The 24,480-nt window shown below is 42.3% G+C and overlaps 1 long non-coding RNA gene across 1 annotated transcript in view; it reads left to right on the forward strand.

The window, feature by feature from the left end:
* LOC139422001 (uncharacterized) overlaps positions 1 to 10,061 on the forward strand; it is a 67,207-nt gene extending 57,146 nt beyond the window's left edge. Inside the window, exon 3 of the long non-coding RNA XR_011635695.1 lies at positions 10,003 to 10,061. This is a non-coding gene — a long non-coding RNA (uncharacterized lncRNA). The remainder of the gene's footprint in view (positions 1 to 10,002) is intronic.
* The last annotated feature ends 14,419 nt before the right edge of the window (positions 10,062 to 24,480 follow it).

Here is a 24,480-nt window from a genome sequence, read left to right on the forward strand (position 1 = left end):
CGTTGTGCATCTCAATCTCTGGCCTCTCCCGCCCCCCACTGTGCTACTCACATTCCCTGTTCGCCACCACTGGTGCCGCCTGCCTGCCTGCCTGCCTGCCTGCCTGCCTGCCTGCCTGCCTGCCTGCCTGCCTGCCTGTCAGTCTGTCTGTCTGTCTTCCTGCCTGGAAACCTTTGTGATTGACGCGTGTCGTAAGACACTATCATCTGATTTCAGACTTATTGTATAATGGGTAGTGTCATAGCGTTTTGATAGTGCATAATGGTTCTCAAAGTCATTGTCTGCACTGCCTTCCGCTGCAAGTTCTTTTTGGGGTTCTTTGAGACATAGAACAGTCTGGTTATTTCTGTGGTGTAAATCATTGTACTCCTGTCATGACAACATTCTCTTTTATATCAGTGCTGCATCATAGAGTCTTGAGGAGATGTATTTATTGTACCAGCCTGCTACTCACATTCCTTCATCTTTTAGATTTTTACTTTAACTTATTAAAGACAACCCAGGGTCATTCATGTTTATGACATTGTACACGTTTCCTCAGCCAGTTAAAAAATGACCAACCGTGGTATTCCAAGATTCGCTATACAGTCTAGACTAGAAAAATGGAGAGGATATGGGGAAACGGGAGGAGAGGGAATAGGAGGAGGGGGAAGGAGAGGAGGGTCAAAGCGTGATGTCTAGCCGTGTGTGTGTTGGAGGGGGGTTAGCTCTTCGCTGATTGGAGCGTCTAAGGAAGCACGGTGGTGTGTGTATGTGTGTGTGTGTTGCGAGGCGGGGCAGCGGTAGTTCCAGACTTTACAGTGACACGGCTGTAATGAAGCTGATTGATCACCAGTCCTCTCTCCCCTCTCCCTTCCTCCCCTCATTCTCTCTCCCCTTCTTCCTCCCACCCGTTGTTCTCTCTCCCCTCTCTCATACACCCCTACCCCCAGCATCACCATTGCCATCACCAGGCCTGCTATGAGCCAATGGACTAACCATTACCCACTCGCATATAGACTTCAACCTTGCCATGGTAGTGACGTTGGCTACAGAAGGAAGATAATGTAATATACCATATTTTTTTAAACTGTTGACGTTCTTAGTCTTGACCTTGTTCTGAGCTCAAATACAGATGCCTGTGTGTGAAGCAACAGAGTGATTTTTCTGAAGGATCTCTGCATTGCAGCAAAGCCATGACGTGGGGGTTTCGCAGTTTGGAATAAAAGCAAAAAAACAATCAATGATGATATTTGCAGGCCCCCTTTACATTTCCCCTCTTTCTCGTACGGAGTCACAACCCTAATCCATCCAGGGTGTTGAGGTTGATAGATCGGGGGCTCTGAGTTTAGGATGAGCCGCCAAGGGCAGATCTCATTCAGATAGAGAGAAAAAAACACGTTGACTGTTCCTTTGTTTTGCTCTGTCTTATGACTTCGTTCCATATGACTTCTGTCTCATATAATTTTAGTGTTTCGGATGGGGAGGACAGTGAAGCTTGAACGCTGTTGGAGTGTGCAGGACAAAGACGTACAGATAGCCTATGTGAGACTATATGTCTCTAACTAATCAGTATTCAGCAGGGCGTCTACAGTATGACGGAATGGTTTTGCTAAAGGTCCTCCTTTATTAACTGCAGCACTGTAGTGTGGATGTGGTGTGGAGTCTTAAGGGCATAGATAGACGGGCTTCTAGAAAGAGAGAAACAGATAGCCACTTCTGTCCAAAACCTATCCAAGCAGAGAATCTCACAAACAATCATGTCCTGTGATTTCTGTGATTTTTCTCTGCTTGTGTGTCATTCAGCATCTAATTGAGTATCTATTGAATATTTTTATAAAGCTATTATGGTATACTTTGTATGGTCTGACTGATGAAATACAGTCCTGTCAGACTGTCATCTGACGGTGTGCACGCTTCAGCGCTTAGGTCATAATATTATGGCAGTGTCAGTTTTCAGTGTTAGGTGACCCTGTCATTGTGTGTCGGTGTCTGTATCTTGTGTAATGGGGGACTGTGACAGTATCTCTTGGAGTTTTTGGTCTGTTGTCCTTGTCAATTTGTCTGTGTACTACTGTTTTGTCGACGACTGTGTCTGAGTTTTGTGTTCACATGTCTGTGATGGCGTCCGTACTCTGTGTTATATGTCAGTATGCCTTGTGTTGTGTGTCTGTTGTGTGACAGCATGAGCCACTTTAGAGCATCCTGCTCCTTGGCCAACCAGCCAGGCGTTGGAATTGATCATCAGCACAGGTGGAATGTGTGCGCCAGCCGAGGTTGTATGGGAGTGAGAGAGAGAGAAAGAGAGAGAGAGAGGGAGGGCTATAGCTGCAGACTCCCGCTGCCGTAGCGTAGTACCACTCTGGGCGAGTGAGCAGCCACAGACGGGAGTCACAGAGACGAGCAGACAGGTAGAGACCTGGGGATGGGGAGGAGGGGGTGATGGGAATAGCATGTGGGCAGTGTTTTGGGAGACAAAATGTTTTGGCATCACCATTTTCTTTTGATGGCCCTGTTGTCACTGTGGTGTTGGTGTTGGACCTACGTGGGAAAAAACAGGGTAGATCACTGTCACGGCACGACTGGTGGTCCTGGAGCCTAAGGGGGGGAGGTGAGATGGAGCTGATGATGCAAGTGGTGAGGGGAGGGGGAGAAGGGGGAGAGGGGTGGAGGAGGGGGAGGAGAGGTGTCCCACCTCACTGACCTGCGTCTGGCTCAGCCCCGGACTCCTCAGCATCTCCCTTTCTGTTTTTATTTTTTCCCTGCTACTTTTTCTCTCCTTTTCCCCCTCATCCCTCGCTTAAAGATAGATGACAGAGGCGCAGTCGGCAGAGACACGGAGGAGTGTGTGAGGCGAGGCGCGAGAAAGAACACTCGCGTTTCCGGAAACGTCCGCTTTGCTCCGCGTTCCCCTGAGAAAGGCATCTATCTAACTATTAGTGGGAGGAGTTGGGAGGGGGAGGGGTGAGGAGGGTTTGTATAGGGTGAACAAGGGGTGAAAATGACATGTAAATGTTTTGGTTGCGGTGCTTTGTTAAGATTCATGACAGGGCAGTTTGGTTTCTTTCATGGCAATATGATTGTGTGGCTCTGGTTACCACCGCCTGTGTCTGTACTCTGTGTGTGTCTGAACTCTGTATTTGTGATGAGAGGAAAGCTCTGTGACTGAATGTGGCTTCTTGTTCGGCTCTGTGGTGGTGACAACTTATTTCTGTACCGTGCAGAGCTCGCCACCATGGCAGTGGGGCGAGGGGGATTGGGTGAAAGCAGGGGGAGACTGTTAGCAGTAGAGACAGCAGTGTGTGTGAAGGGGGGAGGGGGGTGCAGTTAGAGGCGTGGAGTGGGGGAGCACGAGTTCTGGAAGATGCGCTGCTCTGTGTTTCTTTTGTTATTATCTTACTCTGGTTAGTATCGCTTTTTACCTGCCACTTCCGCAAAAGCTGGTCAGCCAAGAGAGTGGCGGCATCACGTAATGATACATTTTCTCATTATTTCATTTATGACTGAGGCTATCCATGGAGGGGGGATTAGAGACTCCGGGTCACCCCCGTAATGGAAGCCCTCAGACTGGGGCCGTCAGGTGGTCAGCTCTCCTCCCTGGCGGTGGCTGTGGTGATCAGCAGTGGTCAGTGCAGGCGACGGGTTGGAGGGTCCGGTGCAGTGGTCAGTGCAGGCGACGGGTTGGAGGGTCCGGTGCAGTGGTCACTGCAGGCGACGGGTTGGAAGGTCCGGTGCAGTGGTCAGCACTGGGGCCATCCATCCCAAGGGGGAGATGGAGATGTAGACTGATGATCCGCGTGCATGTCGACGCTCAGAGGACAAAGAGGCGAGACTGTCTGCCTGGCTGGGGGGCTTTCCTCTGCCAGCACAAAGGCTAGTTAGCGCAGAGCAGAGAGTGCTTGCTCGCCTGTCTGAGGCTGGCTCTGCCCTGCGACTTGGAAAATGTAACTCTGATCGTCTCCAGCGAACCTTATTCCTCTCTTTTCCTCTCTTTGACCTCTCTCATATCTCCTTCTTCATCTTTGTCTCAGCTATTATTAGCACGTTACAGTTTATTGTGTTTGTGGCGTTTGTGTGTTCTGATACATCTGTCTATGCCTTTCTTTGTGTGCGGAGCATTCAGCTTATCTTTCACTCGAGCTCTCTGAAATGAAGGAATAAGTTATCTGCAGTGAAGGAGGGGAAAAATGGGGACTTTTTTTCTTCCACAGCAGGCGACTGTTGTTTGACGAAGCCTTTCAGCACATTACCCAAGTGGTCAGACCGGACAGGACACTGGCCAGACAGACACGTGGAGGTGGTTTTGGGGCAGGAGGGAGGCACCAAGGGGTGGTGGTAGTGAGAGAAGGGTGCCATGCTGCTCACACCCCTGTCCGACTGACTGTGTGCGGCTCCTCAGTGCCAGAACCCTGTTGTACTTCTCCTGCTCCCTGAGACCCTAACTTGTGAGCTCTCTTCATGAAAAATCACGGGTTAGGCTCTTGGGACGCTGGCGGAGGGCACGAGCGACTACAGTAGCAACCCAATGTGCCTGCCAAGGGTGGAGTCGGGATGGAACAGCTGCTGACATCAATGTTACACACATCAGGATGTATGGGAAAAGAGAGGAAGGGGAAGACAGAGAGAGAAAACGGGGATGAGGAAGGGGGACCGAAACAGATCATTGTTGGTAGTGAAATTAAAATGTAGGTTTCTTTCTTGATGAGCATTACCAACGACTTAGCCCTCGCTCACATCCCTATGTGTACAATGTATGATCGCCCTTACAGTGGGTCCTCACTTAGTAGTTACGTCATATCGCGATACACTGCGGTATGCCACGGTACGGTACTGCACGTTATAGTGCGTGACGTCATAGTATTTTGTTGTCAGCCACTGTTGCCGTTAATGCTTGTGCGAACCATCAGAGGGCATCTTTGAGCACATCTACTCCAGCCTGGCGGGCCTACAGTAAGACTACAAAATAAAACCATGTTGACGACAGTTTTATGAGTTTAACCTTCTGAATTATTATATTGAAGAAAGATTTTTGTCTTTGTTTTCCGTTTGTCTACTGTAATGTAGCCTATATTTTTTTAAATCTTAAATGATTGTCAGGGGCTCCCCTTTCATCGAACATAATGTGTCAAAATAAATTATAATTTTGTGACAAAACTGCATAATGGTATTTGCTTTATGAAAACTAGCCACTGCAAATGACGCAGAGTAAAATAGGCTACTTGTTACGGGAGAGGAGGATGCTGCAGCGGGAAAGAGTGATAGCCCCTCATCTATATAAAGTGAGTTTCTGAAACACAGAGTCATTCTTTGCTGATGCGAAGAAGAAACTGAATGAAAGAGAGTACAGGGAGGAAAAAACTACAGGCAAGTCATCTGTATGGGCCTCATTTACGCACATTGTGGATACGGAGGGGAAAAAGGTTGCCCATATTTTCAAGAGCTATTCAATATATTTGTTTTATTTATGAAATGACTAGTTTGTTTAGGCAATAAATGTCTTGGTACTTTGTAAAGTTCATGGCGTCATTGACCTTAACAAGGGCCGAGGACCAGTGGAAGCAAAATAGTCCTATAACATCAAAGATCCACCACCACATTTGACTGTAGGTGTATGAAGAACTTTTCTGCATATGCTTCGTTTTTCGATGCCAAAGATCTTGGCCATGTCAGATGACATGAAAATAGAACCCTTGGCCACGCACACCAGTGGTGGGTTTGGTGTCGAAAATCGGAAGCATATGCAGAAAAGTACCTCATACATACAGTAAAATATAGTGGTGCATCTTTGTTATGGGGCTATTTTGCTTCCACTGGTCCTGTTGGCTCTTGTTAAGGTCAATGGCATCATGAACTTTACCAAGTACCAGGACATTTTAGCCAAAAACCTGGTTGCCTCCGACAGATATTCCAGCAAGACAAAAACCCCAAGGACACATCAAAATTCACAAATAAATGGTTAATTGACCACAAAATCCAAATGTTCAGTCTCTGGACTTGAACCCCATTGAAAACCTGTGGTGTGAAATGAAGAGGGCAGTCCATAAGGGTAGATGAAGGATATCAAGGATCTGGAAAGATGATGATCTAAGATCCCTCCTGATGTGTTCCCCAAAGTCATAGCATTAAAAAAAAAGTTTGTGTCTTTATCTTTTTGAGATGCATTTTATTATTTGTTGTATTAGTATAAAAAATTCATAATTTCACTTTTTTTGCATTATAGCTCAGTATTTGTATTATTTATTTTATACAGTATTTTTTGCTCATCTTTATCAATTGTGCCAATAATTATGGACCTGACTATATAGCAGACAGATATTTCTTCAACTTCATCTTTCAATGCTGTATGAAGTCATCTGAAAGCATGCTTTAATTTGACCATCCCTGTAACTACTTTATGATTTGAAACTGAATTGATAGAAATAAGTTCCCCTGAAGACTCAATTACATGTTAAGAACCACAACCCAGCAAACCTGAAGTTAGGAATAACAATACTCTTCAATTACTCTGCAATTGGAAACATTTTATTTCATCAATGTTAACTGTATGAGACAAAGCATTTTTTTTTTTAAATAAACAGTTTTTATGAATTACTGTGTTGGCATTATAAATTATACATTATATGGAATTATAATACACGTTTGTTCAGCACATAACATTGTTTATCCATGTAAACAGTTTATCATAATGTTTTCTAAATTGGTTTTATTTATTTACCAACATTATATATAAAGATCTACAAGATTATTATGGAAACTAGGTGATGTTCAAGCAGTTTACCTATATATTATAATAAAAAATACAAAAATAAGTATTTTGCATTGCATAGTTGATGAATTTCTAGCCCTCACTTATTTCAGTCATGTTTCATTCATGTGTAAAGGCTTCTTAAAAACCTTATTCCATGTCAAATTACCGACTTCCTTGAAATAAAGAAAAGGCCCTCAGGAATTCATCTTAATTCAGGGAGATGGAGAAGATTTCAGATAGGATGTCAAATGAAAACACATTGTTTGTCGCTATACAAAATCAAATCATTTTTGACCAAGACAATCCAATTACAAACTCATACAAATTCCCCCTGTCCTTAACACTGATCTCACTGTTAAAGAGGTGTAAATTAATTCACCCTAACAGCTGACCTCATTTTTTAACTTTCTGCTTTTCCCGAGGCAGCTTGCTTTTATAAAAAAAACACATTTCTGCTAAATTACCCACATTAGAAATGCAGTTTCAAAACAATTGATTTTCTCTCTATGCCCGCTCTCTCTCTCTCTCTCTCTCTCTTTTCTCTCTCCCTCACACACACACTCACTAATTATGTTTTTTCCCTATCTACTCCCTGTTTGGTGTTCATACTGAACAGTGCTGATGCCAACTAATCAGTCTGTGTCTGTGCCACAGAGCCCCCAGCAACAGCTAAAGGAGTGAGTGCCATGCCCCCATGAATACCAAGCAGTCAGACACGACGCAGCGAGTGCAGAGCTGGTGCCCACAAAACAGTTAGACAGTTTTATTAGGATGTGTCTGACACGTGGCAAAGCCTGGCAGGCACGGAGGCAGCTAGCACTCATCGGAAACCCACTGATGAAATCTTCAACTCAGCGCTAGGCTGCTAGCTCCCACAACACTAACAAAGCAGGCTGGCTGCCCTGCTCTTCTCAACCCATATTCTCATCTGAAGGAGTCAATACATAAATATATTACACAGTGAAATCATCTCAGCAACCCTCAGGACTTTAGCATTTAACACTGTTCAATAGGGAACAGCCTAGCCCTAGAAAACTTTTGTGAAATGTCAAGTTATTTTACAATTAGAAACTGGTGCAAATTTGATGGATTTATTTGGCATTGAAATGCAGTACAGTAGCCTCAAAGGCTAAAATACTGTACTACAGCATGAAGAGAATCCAAAAATAGAGTAAAATAAAATTCTGGATATGACTTTTGGTCATCTCCAGGCTACAAGTTGCAAATTATATCTTTGGTCTTCCTCTATTGTCTTCCTCTGTTTAGTGGATTCTACAACATCAAATGAGAACGAGGGATAAAGATAGAATTTAAGACAGACACATTGAAATAAATGAATAGCTCAAACATTGCAGGTTTCTGAGATGTAGTGTAAAATCCCTGTAAATTTAGACAATTCACAATTCAAACAATGAACTCTCCCTCCCTCGTCTCATTTTGATATGTTGAAGGTTGATGACCTCTGATGGAGAAGTGTATGTTTACTCTGCAAAAAGAAAATGAACAAAGAAAACATTGAAAATGAGCAGGGGAAAACTCAGTGCTGACAAATAAGAAACCACCTCATACCTTATGGCACTTTATGTGTATCATTAGACATCAGCAATTTTTTTCTCAATTGTTTATATTATTTATGTAAAAAAAAAAGAAAGCGGTATGCTAATTCATTCCTTTGAAGCAAATATAGACAGAAGGTACAGTAGGACAGAACTCTTGTCTGAAGCTGGTTTTGACTTTATGTAATGAGATATCTTGAACCACTGTGGAGGTGGGTCCTTAAGTTAAAGAGGTAAACATACTGTCTTGTAATTTCTCCCATTGATCATCAGCAACAGCAGTTCTACATTGTGTTATGTCATGTATCAAAATCCCCTCTTACCATGTTGCCATATAGAGCAGTGGTTTCCAACCAGGGGTACTACGACTTAGTATCAGGTTTCAGGTAAGACCCAAGTGCAGACTGTGTTGAAGTAACAATGTTTATTGCAACAGGGGCAGGCAAACGACAGGTCAAGGCAGGCAGGGGTCGATAATCCAGAGTAGTGGGGCCAAGGTACAGGACGGCAGGCAGGCCCAGGGTCAGGTGAGGCAGAGGTCGGTAATCCAGAGTAAGGGCAAAGGCACAGGGCAGCCTCAGCGTCAGGCCAGGCCAGGACAGGCCAGGCAAGGCAAGGGTCAAAACCAGGATGCAAAAAAGAGCAACTGGAGAAAAGCAGGTGCTGATACAAACCACTGGTTGACTTGAACAAACAAGACAAACTGGCCCAGACAGACAGAAAACAGTTATAAATACCCAGGGGATAATTGGGGAAGATGGACGACACCTGGAGGGGGGTAGAGACAAGCACAAGGACAGGTGAAACAGATCAGGGCGTGACAGTTAGGTAATCCCTATTTACCACAATCACAGACACAGTCATACATATGACTAAATCTTGCCTATTTCTACAATTTATCTTCTTAAAATCTGATGTTAAACCTAACCCTAACCACACCTTATGCCTAACATTAACCTTAAATTAAGAAATCATGCATTTATTTTGTAGATATTGCCAATTTTGACTATGTGGCTGTGGTAACTAGTGACAACCGAAGACTCATGACACCATAGGCTTACTGGTAAAATGCACATGAGGGGGTACTTCAGGGGTACTCCGGGCAGAGCAAAATTCAGTTGGTGGTACAGTAACCGAAAAAGGTTGGGAACCACTGCTTTAGACTAATTAAACCATATAAATCTCTAGTAATATGGATAGCAATTGGACATATTAGGATACATATTAGTGCATTCAGACATTTAGGAAGAGGCCTGGATAGTGTAGTTTAACAAAAAGGAGATCAAATATGCCTCTGACACAATAAATGTATTCAGTGAAACTCCAACCATCTATCCATTTCTATTTCCGTTTAACAACCGGTGTGACATTTTGTACAGCATTCAAATTCTCTGGCTCAGCAAAAATGTGTGATATACTGCGAACCACATTCATCAAGGCATTTGTTACACAAATATCTTTCAATATGTAGTTCCATGGTCTCTGTTAGTCATCAGTTTCTTGCAGCAGAAAAGATTGATTCCATCCCTGACCAGCCGTGGATAAACCCTGGTTCCAGATTATTCTAAATTAAAGAGTGTTCGCCGACAGACCAAGGGTGTGTGAAGAAAAAGATTGCATTCTATTCTAAAGAGGGCACATTTTGATTGGACAGAGTTGACACAGAAATCAGATGGATTAAAAGGAATTATCGTCTTGTTTTCTACCCTTGATTGTCAGGCATTGTGGAGCTGCAGCCCAGCGGATCTCTTATCTCAGGTAGATGGGGGGGAACAGCAGGTGTGTATGATTGCATGGTGAGTAGGGGGGGTGGAGGGGACGGACCACTGAGGCACGGGGTGTGGCGGGGGGGGGGGGGGGGGGGGGGGCACTATGTCTGAGTTTCCAGACACTGCGGCAGGAAGCCAGCCAGTCACCTCAACACACAAATGACACTTCCCCGCACACACCCCGGTATTCGTCCCCATGAAAGCAAATGTAATATTCTGTTACAATCCATTTGGGGGGGGGGGGGGGTGTAGTGCTAAAGACAGTATACCATTTAGCACTTTAGACAATATAACCATAATCAACGGCACAAAAACACAAGGGGCCAAGTTTTCCCTTTTATGCTCAGGCCAGCGGTGGCCAGGAATAAAGTTCATTACAGTAAGTTGAACATTGGTGTGTGAACACACTATCGAATGGACAGTATCTACCTCTGGCTGCACTGAGACATCGTTTTAACCAAAGGCATAGGGATGGAGTATAGAGACACTGATGTCTAGACAGTGGTATTGAATATATGGTTATGTCCACTGGCACTTTAAGTTTGCCTGAGTGTGTCTGTGTGTGCATGTGTGAGTGCATGTCTATGTGCATGTGTTATGTGTGCATTCTATCTATGTAAGTACGGCCCATGATGGTGTTCTAGCTGGGTACCCCCCCATTCCCTCCCTCCTCCCCACATCCACGGTTGCCTCCCTGCCTCTCACTTCGTCAGAGGTGTTGCCACGGAAACGCGGTATCTTGCTGCAGGCTTGCTGGAGTTATTGAACCGCAACTGGCTGGGATAATTAGACTCTAGGACTTGAATGTGACCTACAGCTGGCTTGGCTGTGTCGCCACAGATAAATGCTTTTAACCCGTTGGTTAGTTGGCCACCAGACACTTGGGCCAATGAATGTACCTTTTACCCGGCAAGGACGTGGTCAATAAAGAGACTGTAGACTTAGTCCCAGAGATACTGCACACAGACCTGCACAAACACACATTCATACACACACACACTCAAATCCTGCATTCTGGCTTCCTTTGTGTCACTACAAAGAAATCATGACAGAGGAAGTTCCTTGTGTTTTCTCGAGTGCACTGCACTGCCCAACCCATGCATAGTTGGTCACATGGACACACAATCTGTTTACTCATATTTCACAGCAGGGGCGGCAGGTAGTGGTTAGTGGTTAGAGTGTTCGACTAGTAACCGAAATGTTGCAAGATCGAATCCCTTAGCTGACAAGGTAAAAATCTGTCATTCTGCCTCTGAACAAGGCAGTTAACCCACTGTTCCTAGGCCGTCATTGTCAATAAGAATTTGTTTTAACTGACTTTCCTAGTTAAATAAATAAAGGTAAAATATATATATATTTAAAATAAACTCATATTTCACACACTTAATGGTTATGATGTGAATTACTCTGCCTGAATGTTTGTGTGACTCAGATATATGAATCCAAATGACTTTTTTCCCCGGAATGGTCCTGAAATGTTCGTCCTCCAGTCATTGTTAACATCCTTTTTTCCTGGTTTTCCTTCTCCCACTAATTGCTGTCATTATCCTTTCTTGTTTAGGTACTGTGGAGCCCCCCCCCCCCCCCTCTTTCTCTCTCAGTGTATGCTCACTCACAGGTAAGACCAAATCACAGTCACAGAGGTCTGCCAAGAATAAGGACACTATTTACTTCATTAACATCTCGAACTTTACCCTCAGTTTAGCCATATTATTATTTTACATTTGGAGACATTAGTCTCTGTGTTTTAATTATATTAGTCTCTGTGTTTTAATTATACTTTCCTCCATTTTGTTCCACATTGCGCATTGTCTCGCCATGAGTCAGTAGAAATGTCAGGCGTGTTGGCTGCTGCTCTGCCAGACAGACAGCCTGGAGCTGGGTAATTAGCCAGAGTCGTTTGGGGCATGTGGCTCTGCAGATCTAGATGCCCACTGTGCACAGGGAGACACCAGACAACCTTTTAGTCTGCCCTGTCCCACTGCAGTCACTTAAAACACTGATGTATGTCCCCCCTCTCTGCCTCTATCTCCCTCTCTCTCTTTTCTTGTTTCTATTTTTTTTTAAATCTACCTCTCTTTCCCTCTCACTCTTTATTTCACTCTCTCTTGTGTTCTCTGTCTCCCTCTCTCTCTCTCTTTCTCCCTCTCTGTTTCTGTTTCCCCAGGACGAAGAGAAGTAGGTAGTCGAGGTGTAAGGGACGGGGTGGCTGAAGGGCGGCGTTCCTCAGACGGAGCAGAGCAGAACGCTCTCTCCTCCTCTCCCCTTGTCATTGGTATGCAGTGGCTGTTCCCCAGGCGACAGGGCCACTGGGTTCGGGCTGAGCTTACTGCAAGAGGAACGTCAGCGACACAGAGGAGAGGAGGACAGCAGGTAAGGGTAATGAGAACAGGCAGAGAAAGGAAAGGAGGAAAGAGAGAAGGAGGGAAGAAGAGGACAAGCGAAAGGAGGGCAAGATGTCCCAAGGGGCTTTGGGGGTGAGGCACCCCCTGACCCTTCGCACTCCGTACACTGTCCAGACACTAACACACACACACACACACACACACACACACACACACACACACACACACATAAACTATTTTAAAAAAGGGTTCCAAAAGGGTTATTTGACTGTCCCCATGGGAGAACCCTTTTTGGTTCCAGGTAGAAAATGTGGAAAGGGTTCTACATGAAACCCAAACGGGTTCTACCTGGAACCAAAAATAGTTAATCAAAGGTTTCTCCAATAGGGACAGCCAACGAACCCATTTAGGTTCTAGATAGCACCTTTTTGTTTCTAAGTATACAGTGCATTCGGAAAGTATTCAGACCTCTTCACTTTTTCCACATTTTGTTATGTTACAGCCTTATTCTATAACGGATTACATTTTTTTTTAAATTCCCCTTATCAATCTATACACAATACCCCATAATGACAAAGCAAAAACAGGTTTTTAGACATTTTTGCAGACAATGAGTAAAAAATATCGCTTTTACAGAAATATTCAGACCCTTTACTTACTTTGTTGGAGCACCTTTGGCAGCAATTACAGCATTGAGTCTTCCTGGGTATGACGCTACAAGGTTGGCACACATGTATTTGGGGTGTTTCTCCCATTTTTCTCTGCAGATCCTCTCAAGCTCTGTCAGGTTGGATGGGGAGCATCGCTGCACAGCTATTATCAGGTCTCTCCAGAAATGTTTGATCACTTTCAAGTCTGGACTCTTGTTGGGCCACTCAAGGACATTCAGAGACTTGTTCCGAAGCCACTCCTGCATTGTCTTGGCTGTGTGCTTAGGGTCTTTGTCCTGTTGGAAGGTGAACCTTCACCCCAGTCTGAGGTCCTGAGAGCTCTGAAGCAGGTTTTCATCAAGGATCTCTCTGTACTTTGCTCTGTTCATCATTCCCCCGATCCTGATTAGTCTCCCAGTCCCTGCCACTGAAAAAATATTGCCACAGAATGATGCTGCCACCACCATGCTTCACCGTAGGATTGGTGCCAGGTTTCCTCCAGAAGTGACTCTTTGCATTCAGGCCAAAGAGTTCAATCTTGGTTTCATCAGACCAAAGAATGTTGTTTCTCATGGTCTGATAGTCTTTAGGTGCCTTTTGGCAAACTCCAAGTGGACTGTTATGTGCCTTTTACTGAGGAGTGGCATCCATCTAGCTACTCTAACGGCCTGATTGGTGGAGTGCTGCAGAGATGGTTTTCCTTCTGGAAGGTTCTCCCATCTCCACAGAGGAACTCTCACGGAAATACTTTCCGAATGCACTGTATATGTATTAAAGGTCCAATGCAGTTGTTTTATTCTCAATATCAAATATAATTTGTAGGTAACAGTTAAGTACCTTACTGTGATTATTTTTTAAGTAAAATGGTCAAGAAGAAAAAAAATGTGCTTCTTCGCAAAGAGCACTGGGCCTTTAATGCCAAAACACCCGACTAGACACTTTATGTCAAGCGCACATCATGTATCCAAAAAGCAAGAACAAATGTATTCTCTCTCACAAACACACAAGGGGTGTTTGGGTAATGTTTGGTACTTTTGGCTTTTTTCTTTGTAAGAGCCTTTATGACTATATAGTGATAATGTAATACTTCTTGAGATACATATGTTATATCTTGAGCTTTACAGCATATGATTTTGTCCAATATATTGTGTTTTATTATGTTGTTACGTAAACATGTTTTTTTTCTTCAAATAAATGTTTTACATTTTTGAGAATAGTGTTATAAAGAAAGCAAATGATTGAATGCAAACAGTGTCAAATGTCATTACAAATTGTGTTAAAATAAACAGATTAATATTACACATTTGTCTGTGTCTTTTGGTATTTCTAGGGATCTCTATAGCCTACTGTATATTTTCAACCCTGGTCATATATACTGAACAAAAATATAAAAGTAACATGCAACGATTTCAAAGATTTTGCTGAATTACAGTTTATATTCTGAAAACAAATCAAATATTATTTGTCACTTGCGCCAAATACAACCTTACCATGAACTGCTAACTTGCTCTTAACAAGCAATGCAGTTCAAGAAAAAGAGTTAAACAAAATATTAACTAAATAAACTAAAAAATAACACAATAAAATGACAATAACGAGGCTATATACAGGGGGTACCGGTACTGAGTCAATGTGTGGGGGTACAGGTTAGTCCAGGTAATGGATGAGCATTTTCTTGCTTATGGCTTCATACAGCTCGTTGAGTGCGGTCTTAGTGCCAGCATCAGTTTGTGGTGGTAAATAGACGGCTACAAAAATATTGATGAAACCTCTCTTGGTAGATAGTGTGGTCTACAGCTTATCGTGAGGTACTTCCTTAAAACTAGACATCGCGCACCAGCTATTATTTAAAAGTAGACACACACCCTCTTACCAGACATAGCTGTTCTCTCCTGCTGATGCACTGAAAACCCAGCCAACTGTATATTATCCATCAATTGAAATAAATTCATTAGGCCATAATCTATGGATTTCACATGACTGGGAAGGAGAGCAGCCATTAGTGGGCTTGGGAGGGCATACAGTTGAAGTTGGAAGTTTACATACACCTTTGCCAAATACATTTAAACTCAGTTTTTCACAATTCCTGACATTTAATCCAAGTAAAAATTTCCTGTTTTAGGTCAGTTAGGATCACCACTTTATTTTAAGAATGTGAAATGTCAGAGTAATATTAGAGTGAATGATTTATTTCAGCTTTTATTTCTTTCATCACATTCCCAGTGAGTCAGAAGTTTACATACACTCAATTGTTTGTTTAAATTGATTAACTTGTGTCAAATATTTAGTGTAGCTTCCCACAATAAGTTGGGTGAATTTTGGCCCATTCCTCCTGACAGAACTGGTGTAACTGAGTCAGGTTTGTAGGCCTCCTTGCTCGTACACGCTTTTTCAGTTCTGCCCACAAGATTTCTATGGGATTGAGGTCAGGGCTTTGTGATGGCCACTCCAATACCTTGATTTTGTTGTCCTTAAGCCATTTCGCCACAACTTTGGAAGTATGCTTGTTTCTTTTGATTTTCCAATGATGTCAAGCAAAGAGGCACTGAGTTTGAAGGTAGGCCTTGAAATACATTCACAGGTACAGCTCCAATTGACTCAAATTATGTCAATTAGCCTATCAGAAGCTTCTAAAGCCATGACATAACTTTCTGGAATTTTCCAAGCTGTTTGAAGGCACAGTCAACTTAGCGTATGTACATTTCTGACCCACTGGATTTGTGATACATAAATTAAATAATCTGTCTGTAAACAATTTTGGAAAAATTACTTGTGTCATGCACAAAGTAGATGTCCTAACCGACTTGCCAAAACTATAGTTTGTTAACAAGAAATTTGTGGAGTGGTTGAAAAACGAGTTTTAATGACTCCAATCTAAGTGTATGTAAACTTCTGACTTCAACTGTAGACCCACCCACTTGGGAGGTATTTTTACCTACAGTTTTTTCCCCTGACAATCCCGCAGGTAAAAAAGCCAGATGTGGAGGCCCTGGGCTGGCCTGGTTACATGTGGTCTGCAGTTGTGAAGCTGGATGGACGAACTGCCAAATTCGCTGGAGGCGGCTTATGGTAGAGAAATCAACATTAAATTCTCTGGCAACAGCTCTGGTGGACATTCCTGCAGTCAGCATGCCAATTGCATGCTCCCTCAAAACTTGAGACATCTGTGGCATTGTGTTGTGTGACAAAAGTGCACATATTAGACAGGCCTTTTATTGTCCCCAGCATAAGGTCCACCTCTGTAATGATCATGGGGTTTAATCAGCTTCTTGATATGCCACACCTTTCAGGTGGATGGATTATCTTGACAAAGGATAAGATTCTCACTAACAGGGATGTAAACATATTTGTGAACAAAATTAATGACATTTGTGAATTTTTTTTTTTTGTTGTTGTGCGAAACATGGGACCAGCACTTTACATGTTGCGTTTATATTTTTTGTTCAGTGTATAGAAACCCTTCAAATTGTATATCCCCTGAGCGTGCATTGGTTGCCTAGGCAACACCTGGTGGAGGTGAATTAGGCACACATATCCTAGGTTCATTTGTGTGTGTGTGTGTGTGTGTGTGTGTGTGTGTGTGTGTGTGTGTGGTGTGTGTGTGTGTGTGTGTGTGTGTGTGTGTGTGTGTGCATGTGTGCGCACGCGCACGGCCAGACTGTGCTCAGGGAGCAGTGCGGCCAGGCTGCAGATATCATCCATCTCCCTGTCACTGGCCCAGGGGCTGCTGGGAAGGCAGCAGACAGCTCCTTGGCTCTGACGATGGGAGCTGCATCCTAATTCTCCAACTCTGATCGCTCTGAACACTCGCTCCTCCGCCGCCACCCAGGGTGATACATCTGGGAACAAAGCACAGAGCTTAGCCAGTCCACCAGAGCCTGCTGCTAGCATCATCTCCATTACTCCTAATATTTAACCATTTCTCACAGATCACACCCTTACTGGGCATTGTGTTGTTACTGAGGTGAAAGATAAGAGTGTTTTTTAACCCTATATTATAGAATCTTAGTAAGAATATAAAGTAATTGTCATAAGCATCCTTTAGATATACAGTATCTCAAGCATCATAAACTTCTACTTGTTCATATCATGCGTACAGTGGATATGTTCTAAGATACTCAGAAGAACCTCTTTATACACAGTTCCACAGTAAATTTGACTTGGTAAAGTATTCATATACTACATACAAAACAATAAAGACCTTGTAAGTATTACAAGACACAAAGCAGTCATATCTTCACATTTATAGGCTACATGCTTCAATGTGTCATGAACACATCACCTAGTGAGGTAACAAATTATTCTCCATGAGTGATCAAATCATTCATGAATAACAGGAAATGCATATCTCTAAAGTTGATTGTACAGAACGAACTGTTAAAGGTCAATTCCGTCACTTTTCAACCTCATATTCATTATCTCTAGCACCATACCAACGTCTACATCCCAGCCAACATTTCCATGTGGTGCCCATATGGGTTAATGGAGGGCTGTCCCACGGGCCCTATGAGGGATACCCAACAGGGACCCACAAAGTTTTGTCCTCAACATCCATATTGGCCCCACATGTGGTTGCCATGTTGGAATTTATGTGGGTTAATGTTGGGCTTCATAAGTTGCCCTAGTGGTTTACCCAAATGTGTTACATCTGGGTAAAGGATGGGTGTGTAGTGAGACCTATATTGGCAATAAGTAGGCTGTGCATGTGATTTTTAATTGGGCTGCCCAAATGTAGATAAAGCTAACCAACTAGGTTCAATGTTAGCTAGCTAACATTGAACCCAGCTGGTTAGCTTTAGCTACATGCAGATTCATACTACAGCTTTGACAATCAGTTTGTATTCGCGGCAGTAGTATGAGTTGGAATTATGCAAGTTCAGTGTTTATCTAGCAAGCTATATGTCTAAACAAAAGACTCCACTTCGCCAGATGATTACATGACCCATCAAGTTAGCCAGGTGGGTCTGGGGGAGATTATGCCCGTTAATTATATTTCCTGAACATGTGTACATGTCTAGACAATTGTGACCCGTCCACTGCTAAATTCAGGGCATCAATGTTGTTAAGAAAAGTTGTAAAACTTTTGTAGTTCTTGATGGCTAACATTATATCTTTAAAAAAAAGCTGCGGTAGGAAGGATTATCAATACATACTGAGCAGCTCACGTTATAAACAGAAGCATGCTACATGGCAGACTAATCCAAACGAATCTCCCTGCATGCCCAGCCCATCCATTATCTCAGCCAATCATGGTTCCTGTTTTTTCCTTGGCTAAATCAACTAGGCTCGTAATTTAACAATTTAATTCATATTTACAGATGGGGGCAGGTATTTTCTTGGATCCCACGTCCCCATAAACCTCATAGTGTTTGAAAATAAGTTTTTAAAATGTTTAAACCTTTGATTATCTCATCAGGTAGAACTTCTAAACTTTATATTTTTTCTACAAAAGATAGAGATGTGCCATTTTCACATATGTAGACACAGTATTGTGCTGGAGATAATGACAGTTGTGGTGGAGTTGCCCTTTAAAGTTCTGTTTTATAATCTACCTTACAAAGTATGTATGTAACAATAATGAAGTTGTACAGTATTACCAGCCAGTAAATAACAAATAGCTCTTATTCTTCAAGCTGTTGAGGCGCTCCACTGAAGATGGTGGGCTCTTTCATTCCTTTGAATCGTGGTGGGAGAGAGAGAGCTCACAGAGGGCTTCTGCCGTCTGTTTTTTTGAAATGTTGTTCTGAACTCAAAAGACCCTCCTGTACTAGCAGGCTGGGGAATCAAATCCTGCTCCACACAAAGGAGACTGATTTCTGATGAGTAAAGCAAACACCGTGCTTGTACATTTTATCAGAATCTGCTGACAGTTCTCTTGAAGTTTTGGCCACAAGGGATCTCACATAAAAAAACAACAAGACATCATCTGCACATGGCAAAACACAAGCTTCTCACTGTTACAAATGAAGCTAAAAAGAAAAACTCAGCCAAAGCAAATAACCGTGAGAGGGATAAGATCAGTGTGTGTGTGTGTGTGTGTGTCTGTGTGTGTGTCTGTGTGTGTGTGGGTGTGTGTGCGTGTGCGTGCGTGCGTGCGTGCGTGCGTGTGTGTGTGTGTGTGTGTGCATGCTCACAAACAAGCAGTTTGAAAGTACAGTACAATAACACTACCAACCCCTGGTCTATTCAACTTACCTTTGACTTTGCATATCATAATTCAATGGAGTTGAAGTTGGGGACAATTAAGCCCAAGGGCCTCCTGCATCCCACACCTTTGGTTGCTGAGATCATCAACCATAGACAAGTAACCTTTTAATGATCTAAAAACGCAACTTAAGAAATAAAGGAGGCTTTATTAAACATATTGTTCTCTATTGTGTACCCCAACTGCACCAAAGCCATAGACACAGAGCCTTTCGATGAATCTTTATTTCACAAAAAAAAAAAAAAAAAAAACTGCAACTCAGCTCACATAACAATGATGGTTAACATGCATTTAGCTGATCTAGGGGGTAATCATTAGTCCAACAAGTTGTAAACAAGAGATTCTATTGGACAAATTCAGGTATGTTTATCCCTGTTTTGTTATGTTTGCTTCCGTTGAAGAAACGACCGATTAATCGGAAAGGACGATTAATTAGGGCAGATTTCAAGTTTTCATAACAATCGGAAATCGGTATTTTTGGGCACCGATTTGGCCGATTTTTAAAATAAAATAATACAAAATGTACACCTTTTTTTTAAAATCCTTTATTTAACAAGGTAAGTCAGTTAAGTATACATTCTTATTTTCAATGACAGCCTAGGAACGGTTGGTTAACTGCCTTGTTCAGGGGCAGAATGACAGATTTTTACCTTGTCAGCTCGGGGATTCAATCTTGCAACCTTACAGTTAATAGCTAGTTAAGCCTACTCAAACAACCAGCTCAAACATAAAGGGATGTTGTGTTAACTAGCTGGCTATCCAACACTGGAACTCTTCCAAGTCAAGGTAAGCTTTTGGTTTTATTAATTTACTACCACCGGAGCCCTCCTCTGTAACTGCTAAACTGCTTGCTAACTATTCTGAATGATTGTATCAGGTTTACTAACACATTAGTTCTTTAAGCTATGTTGACTTTGACGTTAGCTAATATGGTGATAACAATGTAGACTGTGTGTAGTGGTAATTAGAAGTTGACCGATTATGATTTTTCAACGCCGATACCGATACTTGGAGGATACTTGGATACTTGGAGGATTGGAGGACTTGGAGGATTATTGGAGGACCAAAAAAAGCCAATACCGATTAATCGGCCAATTGAATTTTTTAACATTTGTAATAATGACAATTACAACAATAGTGAATTAACATTTATTTTAACTTAATATTATACATCAATAATATCAATTTAGCCTCAAATAAAATGAAAAATGTTCAATTTGGTTTAAATAATACAAAAACAAAGTGTTGGAGAAGAAAGTAAAAGTGCAGTATGTGCCATGTAAAAAAGCGTTTAAGTTCCTTGCTCAGAACATGAGAACATATGAAAGCTGGTGGTTCCTTTTAACAGGAGTCTTCGATATTCCCAGGTAAGAAGCTTTAGGTTGTAGTTATTATAGGAATGATAGGACAATTTCTCTCTATATGATTTGTATTTCATATACCTTAGACTATTGGATGTTCTTATAGGCACTATAGTATTGCCAGTGTAACAGTATAGCTTCCGTCCCTCTCCTTGCCCTTACCTGGGCTCGAACCAGGAACACATCGACAACAGCCACCCTCGAAGCAGCGTTACCCATCGCTCCACAAAAGCCGCGGCCCTTGCAGAGCAAGGGGAACAACCACTCCAAGTCTCAGACCGAGTGACATTTGAAACGCTATTAGCGCGCACCACGCTAACTAGCAAGCCATTTCACATCGGTTACACCAGCCTAATCTCGGAAGTTGATAGGCTTGAAGTCATAAACAGCTCAATGCTTGAAGCACAGCGACGAGCTGCTGGCAAAACGCATGAAAGTGCTGTTTGAATGAATGCTTACGAGCCTGCTGGTGCCTACCATCGCTCAGTCAAACTGCTCTATCAAGTCATAGACTTAATTATACCATAATAACACACAGAAATACGAGCCGTAGGTCATTAATATGGTCGAATCCGGAAACTATCATCTCGAAAACAAGACGTTTGTTCTTTTAGTGAAATACGGAACCGTCCAGTATTTTATCTAACGGGTGGCATCCATAAGTCTAAATATTCCTGTTACATTGCACAACCTTCAATGTTATGTCATAATTACGTAAAATTCTGGCAAATTAGGCAGCCCAAACTGTTGCATATACACTGACTCTGCGTGCAATGAACACAAGAGAAGTGACACAATTTCACCTGGTTAATATTGCCTGCTAACCTGGATTTCTTTTAGCTAAATATGCAGTTTTTAAAATATATACTTCTGTGTATTGATTTTAAGAAAGGCATTGATGTTTATGGTTAGGTACAGTCGTGCAACGATTGTGCTTTTTTCGCAAATGCGCTTGGTTAAATCATCCCCCGTTTGGCGAAGTTGGCTGTCTTTGTTAGGAACGAGCCAGGCCACACAGTTTGCAACGAGCCAGGTTAGCAGGCAATATTAACTAAATATGCAGGTTTAAAAATATATACTTGTGTATTGATTTTAAGAAAGGCATTGATGTTTATGGTTCGGTACAAATTGGAGCAAGACAGTCCTTTTTCGCAAATACGCACCACATCGATTATATGCAACGCAGGACACGCTAGATAAACTAGGAATATCATCAACAATGTGTAGTTAACTAGGGATTATGATTGATTGATTGTTTTTTATAAGATAAGTTTAATGCTAGCTAGCAATTTACCTACTACATTCGCGTAACAGGGAGTCTCCTCGTGGAGTGCAATGTAATCAGGTGGTTAGAGCGTTGGACTAGATAGCAGCATTCACTAGCTAAATTAAAGATAAAAAATATTCTCACTCTCGCTAGCTCTCTTGCTTCTCCTTAATTTTTAAATCAATTAATTTATTCCAAACTGTTCATCTATTGTATTTTGTCTCTTTGAGTCAAATACTCACCAAATATTATGCACTGGAGTGCTAGCTAGCTGTAGCTTATGCTTTCAGTACTAGATTAACTATCTGATCCTTTGATTGGGTGGACAACATGTCAGTTCAGGCTGCAAGAGCTCTCATAGGTTGGAGGACTTCCTCCGCAAGTTGTCATAATTACTGTGTAAGTCAATGGATGTGGGTGAGAACGATAAGCCTCCTAGGTTTTGTATTGAAGTCAGTGTACCCAGAAGAGGACGGAATCTAGCTGTCCTCCGGCTACACCATGGTGCTACCCTACAGAGTGCTGTTAACTTTATCGAACAAAACACACATTTATGGTGTAACATGGAGTCCTGGGAGTACCATCTGATGAAGATCATCAAAGGTTAGTTATTAATTTAGTCGCTATTTCTGACTTTTGCGAGGGCTCTCCTTGGCTGGAAAATGGCTTTATGGTTTTCTGTGACTAGGTGCTGACCTAACATAATCGTTTGGTGTGCTTTTGCCATAAAGCCTTTTTGAAATCGAACACTGGCTGGATTTACAAGAAGTTTATCTTTAAAATGGTGTAAAATACTTGTATGTTTGAGGAATGTTAATTATGGGATTTCTGTTGTTTTGAATTTGGCGCCCTGCAATTTCACTGGCTGTTGGCAAGGTGGGACGCTACCGTCCCACATATCCCAGAGAGGTTGGCTACTGTAGACCTTATTTGCTGAACAGTATGCTTTAATCAATTATTTGGTGATGTGATTATATTAATATAGTGTTATCTAAAAAGGATAACTTTTTTAATGTTTCACTGTTTACATTTTTATGAAATTCACTGAGGATGGTCCTTCCCTTCCTCCTCTAAGGATCCTCCACGGTTTTAAGCGGACCACCATAGTCCCTGTGCCCAAGAATACAAAGATAATCTGTCTAAATGACTACAATTCGTATACCGCCCCACAGATCCACAGATGATGCAATCTCTATTGCACTCCACACTGCCCTTTCCCAACTGGACAAGAGGAACACCTATGTGAGAATGCTGTTCATTGACTACAGCTCAGTGTTCAACACCATAGTGCCCTTTAAACTCATCACTAAGCCAAGGACCCTGGGACTGAACACCTCCCTCTGCAACTCAATGACAGCAAGACAAAGGAGCTGATCATGGACTACATGAAACGGAGGGCTGAGCACAGCCCCATTTACATCGATAGGGTTATAGTGGAGCGGGTTGAGAGCTTCAAGTTCCTCGGTGTCCACATCACTAAGGATCTATCATGGTCCACACACACCAACACAGTTGCGAAGAGGGCACAACAACACCCCTTCCCCTTCAGGAGTCTGAAAAGATTTTGCATGGGCCCCCAGATCCTCAAAAAGTTTTACAGATGCACTATTGAGAGCATCTTGACTGGCTGCATCACCGCTTGGTATGGCAACTGCTTGGCAGGGGATCAAACTGTAGAACCCAGTTCCTACATTTGAAAATAAAAATAGATTTTATCAAACAAAACTATGCTACATTTTATCTATGGGACCCTCAGGATGACAAATCAGAGCAAGATTAATGATTTGAGTACATTATTTACATGATTTACCTTCAGAGGTGAATGTTTCAAACCAAATGCCGTGATAAAAGTGTTGTTGTTGTGCACTCTCCTCAAACAATAGCATGGTATTTTTTCACTGTAATAGCTACTGTAAATTGGACAGTGCAGTTAGATCAACACAAATTTAAGCTTTCTGCCCATATAAGATATGTCTATGATCTGGGAAATGTTATTGTTGCTTACAACATCATGCTAATCACATTAGTGCATGTTAACTCAACCGTCCCGTCCCGTAGAGGTTAACCAAATAGCCACCCAGACAATCTGTCAGACTATCTGTGTTGACCTTTTTTGCACTAACGTTTTTGACTCATCACGTAACCAGCTGCTACTGTTTATTATCTGTCCCTTATTCCTAGTTGTATGTCAAATATATGTTACATTTATCATTACCCATTGTGTATTTATTATTACTTCTATATTACATGTTTTACTTTTCTAATATTTCCCTACATTCTTTCTCTCTGCATTGTTGGGAAGGGCCCATAAGTAAGCATTTCACTGTTAGTCTACACCTGTTTACGAAGCATGTGGCGAATAACATTTTATTTTATTTGATGGACACGGTTTTCCGCGTACTTGTGTCGTGTGTGTGTGTGCATTTGATGTGCTCTTACCATGCGCTGTGCGCAGCAGCTTGTAGGAACAGAATAGTTGGATATACAGATGTCTCTGTCCTTCACAGGCTCACTGAGGCCTACTGTACATCCAGTCAGTGCTACTGGAGACAAGACAAAGCAGCAGTACTGTTCATACAATGTACTGTACGGTTCAGAGC

The sequence above is a fragment of the Oncorhynchus clarkii genome, chromosome 12 (genome assembly GCF_045791955.1).
Source record: "Oncorhynchus clarkii lewisi isolate Uvic-CL-2024 chromosome 12, UVic_Ocla_1.0, whole genome shotgun sequence".
Lineage (NCBI taxonomy): Eukaryota > Metazoa > Chordata > Actinopteri > Salmoniformes > Salmonidae > Oncorhynchus > Oncorhynchus clarkii.